The sequence below is a fragment of the Nicotiana sylvestris genome, chromosome 3, assembly GCF_000393655.2.
Source record: "Nicotiana sylvestris chromosome 3, ASM39365v2, whole genome shotgun sequence".
In the NCBI taxonomy this organism is placed as follows: domain Eukaryota; kingdom Viridiplantae; phylum Streptophyta; class Magnoliopsida; order Solanales; family Solanaceae; genus Nicotiana; species Nicotiana sylvestris.
In genome coordinates, this window is record NC_091059.1 from 195,168,125 (window position 1) to 195,176,431 (window position 8,307).

Consider the following 8,307-nt stretch of genomic DNA (forward strand, 5'->3'; position numbering starts at 1 on the left):
GTTTTGCCATGGGGGCTCGACTATTCTATATGGACACGGTTTATCTGACCGTTTGTCCCATTACAATGTTCTCCAATTGAGTCCCTCTTAGGAGTGAAGTATTTTCACCGAAAATATGACCTCCGAGGGTGATGCCCCTCAATATTCGAGGTTGATTGAAAAGAAGCCTTGGATACTGTTGATTTCTCCTTAGGTAGCATATAGTTGTTTCCTCGTTAATAATCTTGCCAGTAAAACCCATTTGGGACAAAATTCGATCTAAGAGAAAAGAGTGCAACACATGCTTTAAAACCTAAGGCCTTCGTGTGAAAAGGTGCCTTCGATAGCTTCGATCGAACACATGCAATGAGTTAGTTTCAAATTTAATTAGGCAAGAAAGATACATTCATACCTTAGCAATAGTATCGTTTGAGTAACGATATGTTCCAATTGTTCGGCAGCTGTTCACTTTCCATTATGCTTAGTTTGTATGATCCTTTACCAACAACTCCGAGGACTCAGTACGGTCATTCCCAATTCGGGCCTAGTTTCCCTTCATTCGGGTCTCGAGTGTTGAGGGTAACTTTTCATAGAACTAAATACCCGATTCCAAAATGTTGAAGATTAACCCTTCTATTGTAGTACCTCTCGATTCTTTGCTTTTGTGCGGCCATCTAAACAAGCGCTGCTTCTCATTTTTTGTCTAATAGCTCGAGGCTAGTATTCATAGCCTCGCGATTTGACTCTTCTAATGCATGTCGAAACCTGGCACTGGGTTCTCCGACCTCGATAGAAATAAGGGCCTCAGATCCATATACTAAAGAAAATGGGGTGAGCCCCGTGCTAGACTTAGATGTTGTTCGATATGCCCAAAGGACCTCGGGTAGAAATTCTCTCCATTTTTCCTTCGCATCGTCTAACCTTTTCTTCAGGTTTTGAATGATAGTTTTGTTTGTTGGCTGGGCCTGTCCATTTCCAGTTAGGTGGTATGGTGTTGATAATATCCTCTTTATTTTATGTGCCTCGAGGAACTCTGTCACCTTGCTGCCGATGAATTGTTTTCCATTGTCATATACAATCTCGGCAGGTATCCAGAACCGACATATGATGTGGTCTCAGATGAAGTCAATAACTTATTTTTCTCTGACCATCTCAAAGGCATGTGCTTCCACCCACTTAGAAAAATAATCAGTCATAAACAAAATAAATTTAGCATTACTTGGGGCTGTTGGTAGAGGGCCGACTATGTCCATTCCCCATTTCATGAAAGGCCACGAGAATAGGACCGAATGGAGTTCTTCTCCGGGCTGATAGATCATCGGTGCAAATCGTTGACACTTATCACATTTTTGACAAATTCCTTGGTATCCTTTTCCATACTATCCCAGTGATACCCCGCTCTGATGATTTTGCGAACCAAAGATTCGGCGCCAGAGTGATTTCCATAAGTACCTTCGTGGACCTCTCGTAAAACATAATCGGTGTCCTCCGACCCTAAACATAATGCCAATATCCCATCGAACGTTCTCTTGTACATCGTTCCGCCTTCATCTAATGCAAACCTAGCAGCCTTGGTTCGCAAGGCCCTCGGTTCTTTATGGTCCGATGGGAGTTTACCATCTTTCAAATAATCGATGTACTTATTCCTCCAGTCCCAAGTCAAACTTGTTGAATTTATCTCGACATGACCCTCTTCAACCACAGACCTTGATAACTGGACGATAGTCCCCAGGACAATATCATCTTCTTCAACCTTGGATCCCAAATTAGCAAGTGCATCGGCCTCACTATTTTGCTCTCAAGGCACATGATCCAGGGTCCATTCTTTGAAGCAATGCAATGTTACCTATAGTTTATCTAAGTATCGTTGCATCCTATCCTCTCGAACTTCTAAACTTTTGTTTACTTGGTTTACCACCAGCAGTGAATTGCACTTGGCTTCAACGGCTTCTGCTCCCAAGCTCTTGGCTGGCTCGAGACCTGCAATCATGGCCTCATACTCGTCCTTATTATTAGTCAACCTAGAAGTTTTGATAGATTGTCTAATGGTACTGCCCATAGGTAGTTTTAAGACAATGCCAAGCCCGGACCTCTTTACATTTGAAGCACCATCCGTGAAATGGGTCCATACCCCCGATGATGTACCTGAACTCAGCAGGAGTTCTTTTTCTACTTCGGGTACAAGGGTTGGCGTAAAATCGGCCACAAAGTCAGCTAGAATTTGGGACTTGATGGCCATTCGGGGTTGATATTCGATATTGTACCCGCTAAGTTTAATGTCCCATTTGGCCAGCCAACCCGATAGCTAGGGTGTTACGCCCCACAGTATTATGTCGATGTTATTGTAAGCACGTGATTTTTGCTTTACGAGCAATCGCTCCAAAAGAAAATAAAAATAGTGACAAATGATTTCGCTGTACAATTGTTCGAGTTTTTCGTGACATGTGTTGTTAGTCATTTGTGGATCTGTCCATTTTGCATTTAATCATTAACAAACAAAATACAAAATATGCATGTCAGGGTGATTAAACCATAATTCGGTCAGTAAAAGAAAATTCAAAAAATATATGTGCATCGTTCGTTCTAGGCTTTTAGTTAACTTACCTAAATATTTTTGTGATAATTGTGTTAAAATGTTGCATTGTTGTTGGTTTTAATTTCATTATTTTATTATTTGTTATTTCATTTTTGTTTTAAAAGAAAAAATAAAATAGAAAACAAAAAGAGGGATTGAAAATCGGGTTAGGCCCAGGAAATAAAACAAAAAGATGGGCCCAAACCATCACAGGTCCGGTCCAGACCAGGCCTGCCCAGGCACCTCCCGAAACGACGTCGTTTCAGGGACGGTTAATCTGAGCCGTTCATTTTCATTGATCCGATGGCCTTTATTGGCCCTCATGACCCGACCCAGTCCCATTTTGACCGACCCCTTGCTTAACCAAACGGCACCGTATGGTCAAGCCTCCCCAATCCTGGCCATCAATTTTAATCAATCCAACGGCCAGGATTGAATCAGCCTCCCCGTATATAAACTCAACCCTTCACCCCACGCCCCCTATCCGAACCCCCCCTTCAGGCATCTCCTTCCCCAAGCTCGGAAACCCCCAAACCCTAACGCCGCCCTAGTCCCCCTCGCCATTAAAGCCGGCGGCACGAACGCCGGTGATCACCTCCTGAACACCCTCAGACCCCCTCACTCTCCTGAACATGGATTTGCTATCCATTTGCCTCGAATCACTTTCCTTCATCTCGAATCTTCATTTGAAGATTTGAGTCGAACCCGGACCTATACCAAATTACCCCATCTTCATACCAGACACTCCCCTGACCCTCCTCGTGACCAAACCAAGCTTGGTTTGGTCCTAATCTACCCACAACTCCCAAAAAATCAGATCTGAAGATCCAAAACCTAGAACACATGCACCTGGGGAATCCAGCCGGTCTTGAAAGGGGTTTGAGGTTTAATGGATCTTAACCAAGGTGTTCTCATGTGAGAACACCCTGGTTAAAATTTATTTGGCCTCAAATGGTCAAAGCTAAGTCGGATTTGGGACAGTTTGGTTTAAACTTTTTCAGTAAGTTTTCCTGCTCTTTTGTTTTAGTTTTGATTGAGTTGTTAACATGCTTTGTTGTGAGTATTTGTTATTGTCTGTTACTTTTTCTGGTTTCTTCCATCTCTAGCAAAGACCTTTTATTTGGTCGATTGATTTTCTATGTGTGTGTTTTGAATGTACTCTGTGATATACATGTTCGTCGATTAGATTAATTGTCAAATAAGTTAACTTATATAGGTTCCCAGTGATTGACCAAAGTTTTCCGAAGCCCTTTAGGTCCCTGAACGTATTGTTTATATGAGCGACTGATTATTACTTGTTATAATTAGTATAGTCGACCTGATAAATGTCGTCGATTAACTTCCTACGACTGAATGTTCAAATGTTCTGATATGTACAACCTCACTTGACTGAATGGACCTGTATTGTGAAATGAATATTGGACATTATCTGTGAATGCTAGTTTGTAACTACATTGTAAAAAAAACAATTAAAAGGATCAGGCTAGGGCAATTCTGAAATTGAACTTTCAGAAGTTCAAAAATGCCCTGATACTGCAATGGGCAGGGCAGTAATAATCAAGGACTAACAAGGGTATTCTGGGGTTTGAAAAGGACAGAAAAGATTAGTTTAAATGAACTGACAAGTAGGGTACTAATTAAGATTAAACTAATGCCAATGGGGAACAAGATATAAGAGCATGGGAGTTTAAAATGAATACTAAAATGAGCCCATAACTCTTGATTAAAGAAAACCAGGCGTGGGGAGCAAATGGCTGGCATCAAAAGATGCTTAAGGATGGGTTTAATAGGTATGGGCAGACTGCAAGTTGCAGGATGCAGGCAGCTTGACTGCACTGGGTTATTAGCTTATAAATAAGCTGTTTCAGAACATACGAAGGGGCTGGAATTTTTAGTCTTGAGGCTGAAACTTTTAGTCTGAAGAAAGGTCTAGTGAGTTTAAAGAAAACTGAAAAACATAAGGTAGTTTCCAATAAACATTGTAACCAAACACTGCTTGAAAGTTGTATAAGAGTGCATATTGGTCAAGCTGTCTTGGCCAAGTTCTGTTGTTTGCATTAACTGAGCTGTTTGTGTTTGTTGAACTGGTGGTGTTGCTGCATTGAACACTCTGTTATTGCTGTCGTTTCATCACTCTTTCCTGGGATTGCTCATTTGGTGCTCGACTATTTGCTGGTTTTCTTTGTTCTGGGAAATATTGTTGGTTGTCGTGGGCTGTGGAAAACACTTGGATTGTTGATTTGTTGCTGTGTATCTGCTGTTGCTGTGTTTACTGCATACTGCCCAGCTGATCATTCCTTTCTTCTTTGTCTTCTATACCAGGTACACAACCAATGCACTGTCAAAATGTAATTGGGAAATTTGAGCATGAATATAAATGAAAGTCCTGAAGAATGTCTTTATACATAGATTGTTACATTAAATATTCATGTAATATGTAATAGTTTGCATTCTTGTTTAGATACTGAAGGTAGCCTGTGTGCCCAGTAGATGTCAATATGTGGTGATTGAATGCTAGTTTGTATATGTAGGTTGATAGATAAAAGGGTCTCCAATGCAGTAGGTTGTATCTTAGGTTTTTTATGGTTAGCATGTCCTTAAAAACATAGAACTATCCATGTTAGTTAATTTCATGTCCTTTTGATAAACTGTCTCCTTACAATTGGCAAACCATTGCCTTAAAATAAACGGCACAAGTCTGCACTTCTCAACCTCACGAAGGTCGAGCCCGAATCAAACGAACCCAGCAGCCTTTCATCAGAAAGGCATTGGCCCAAGTCCAGCCGATACCGTGTGGGCTAGGTTTGGGCCCACGATGCTCGATTAGCTGCCCATGGGCATGGCCATGTTTTCTTATTCTGCAAAGGCACTCGGAATTCCGTTATAATAACCTGCAAGCATGTAATTGAATAGGGTCATTTTTATCCTCAACTAGTAGAGACAAATGCGACAAGAAACGTAGTTGCTATAGGATATCCTGTTAAAATAAAGACGAGATGAGCTTCGACAAACAAAAACGCACAAGGTGCGGGGCCCTCGTTAAACGTATATTATCGAAGCATTTAGTTTCCAGGACGGGTCGTTTAGCAAATCTCACAACCCTCCTAAAATAACAATACGTTAGACTCTTTAGGACGCGCCTTAATAAATCTTACCTTCTTAAACCCGGGTGCACATTTATGTGACCCAAATCCAATTCTCAACGGAGTCGAAATGTGTTTCTAATCACGGGTACATTGATTGTGACGTGGTTCGAGATGCGTGTCCATGACGTTGCAAATTCATTTTAAAATAAGAATGAGATGAGCCTCACCAAATAAAAATACAAATTGCGGGGCCCTCAGTAAATATTTGCTTTAAAAATTGTTTAGATTTCAGGATGGACCGTTTAGCAAAATTCCACGGTCCTACCCATAATAAATACGCTAGTCGCTTTAGGCGCGCCTTTAATAATTTAATTTCCTTAAACTCGGGTACACATTGATGTGACCCAAATCCAAATCTCAACGGAGTCAAAGTGTGTCGACGACCACGGGTACATTGATTGTAACGTGGTTCGAGATACATTTTTATAACGTTGCAATTCTTGATAAAAATAACAGTAAATGATAAAAGCGGTTGAAAGATAAAATTTGCACATAAGTTCATATTGTATTTAAAATCAGATAAATAAGCCAAATATAACAGTTGAGCGACCGTGCTAGAACCACGGAACTCGGGAATGCCTAACACCTTCTCCCGGGTTAACAGAATTCCTTATCCGGATTTCTGGTACGCAGACTGTAATATAGAGTCATTATTTTCCTCGATTCGGGATTAAAATTGGTGACTTGGGACACCCTAAATCTCCCAAGTGGTGACTCTGAAATAAATAAACCAGTCCCGTTTCGATTGTCCCTTAATTGGAAAAAATTCCCTCGTACCCTCACGGGTGCGGAAAAAGCAGGTGTGACAGCTCTGGCGACTCTGCTGGGGACCTGGGCCCAGAACCACTGGTTCAGGGTTAAGAATTCGAGCTTAGTGTAATTGTTATTATTTGGCTTTATTTATTATCTGATTTGATTACATGTTTCGAGCCTAATGTGCTAAATGCTGCTTTTACTGCTTTGATATTGTTTGAACTGTACATATAAACTGTGCCGAAACCCTTCTCTTCTCTCTTGAGGAGCGCACGCTGGTCGTGGCTTCTTTCTGTTAGTGTCATATGCCAAAATAGAACGAGGATTCGGAGGAGTTGCAAAATCGGATGGCCTTTTGGTTACCGGTACACAGCTCCCATCCTTGGCTCGAGTTGTCCGCTCGGGTAAGCCAGGTCTAGAACAAACACCTAGGTTTTACAGCTTAGCATAACATAACTTCATGCCGGATCCCTAGTAGGAACGCTTATTTGCATCATGTGCATTTGACTTAGGGGACTCAGCACAGGGGCTGGGTCCGTCTAGGACAAGCAACCTGAGAATAAAGACCATCCTGCTACATCCTGTTTGCTTTATGCATTTACTTGTTTCAAGGCTTGCATGCTGACCGGTTTCTGAATATCGGGAATGTTTGGAAAAGGAAGAGGAATAACGGTTAAGGGGTTACTTATTTATTCTTGAAAAGTCACAAAAATGGTCAAAGCTCTGCCAAAATTTTGAAAAAAGAAAAAGAAAATGTGTGTCTTATTAATTTGTTTTTTTTAAAAAAAAACAGTAAGAGTCTTTGATTCATTTCTAAGAGAAAAATAGTGTGTCCCCAAAATTCGATTTATGCCTGAACTACGTCAGTTTGATTCTCGCAGGGTGCAAGATACGTAGGCAACCCCCATCGGGCTCAACTTGTTTTTCAAAACATAGGTACAATCCAAAGAACGAAAGTTTTTAAGGTGACACCATACTTTTTCGGAAACAACCAAATTTCGTTTTTTTAGAAAAAAAAAGGTGTGTCAATTTGGTATTTGAGTCCAATGAGTCTGGATCTTTGCTTAATCACCCCAATAAACATGCAGAATGAGCATAAGTCCAAGTTTGCCGGTAACAGTTAGAAGCAAAATCCCTCTGGAAGTGCGATTATGGTGGGAGGATTTGGAAAAATCAGAGCAAGACAAGATCAAACTGCACCTGGGAGGTTTGGTTGATTTGTTGAACGTCAGGCCTCGGTGCGACATCATAAAGGCTTTAGTTACATTTTGGGATCCGGCCCACAACGTGTTCCGTTTCTCGAATTTTGAACTCACCCCAACCTTAGAAGAAATGGCGGGTTACATGGACGTCACTGAAGGTTTGAGACACAAATACCTGATCGCTCCAAGAGCTGTGAATTCACACAAATTCATGGATCTGTTGAAGATAAGCAAGGGAGTCCCGTACGCTGAACTAGATAGAGGTTTTTCTACCCTACAATTCATATACCAGAGGTACGGGAGCATAGGAGGATTTAATGATCCAGAAAGCGGTGTTTGCAGCAGGGGAAATCTGGTAAAATGGAATGAGCATAGGCGGTTCGCTTTTATGGTGGCATTTTTGGGCCTTGTGGTGTTTCCCCGAAAAGATAGAAATATCGACCTGAAAGTGGCTGGAATCGTCAAAGTCCTGATTACCAACGATAAAAGCATCCTTGCTCCTATGATAGTGTCAGAAATGTACCGAGCCCTCACGGCTTGTAAGGCCGGAGCAGACTTCTTCGAGGGGTGCAACTTGTTATTACAGATATGGATGATCGAATACTTGTGTCACCATCCTCAGTATATGCGCTACATGTTTACAAATGGGGGT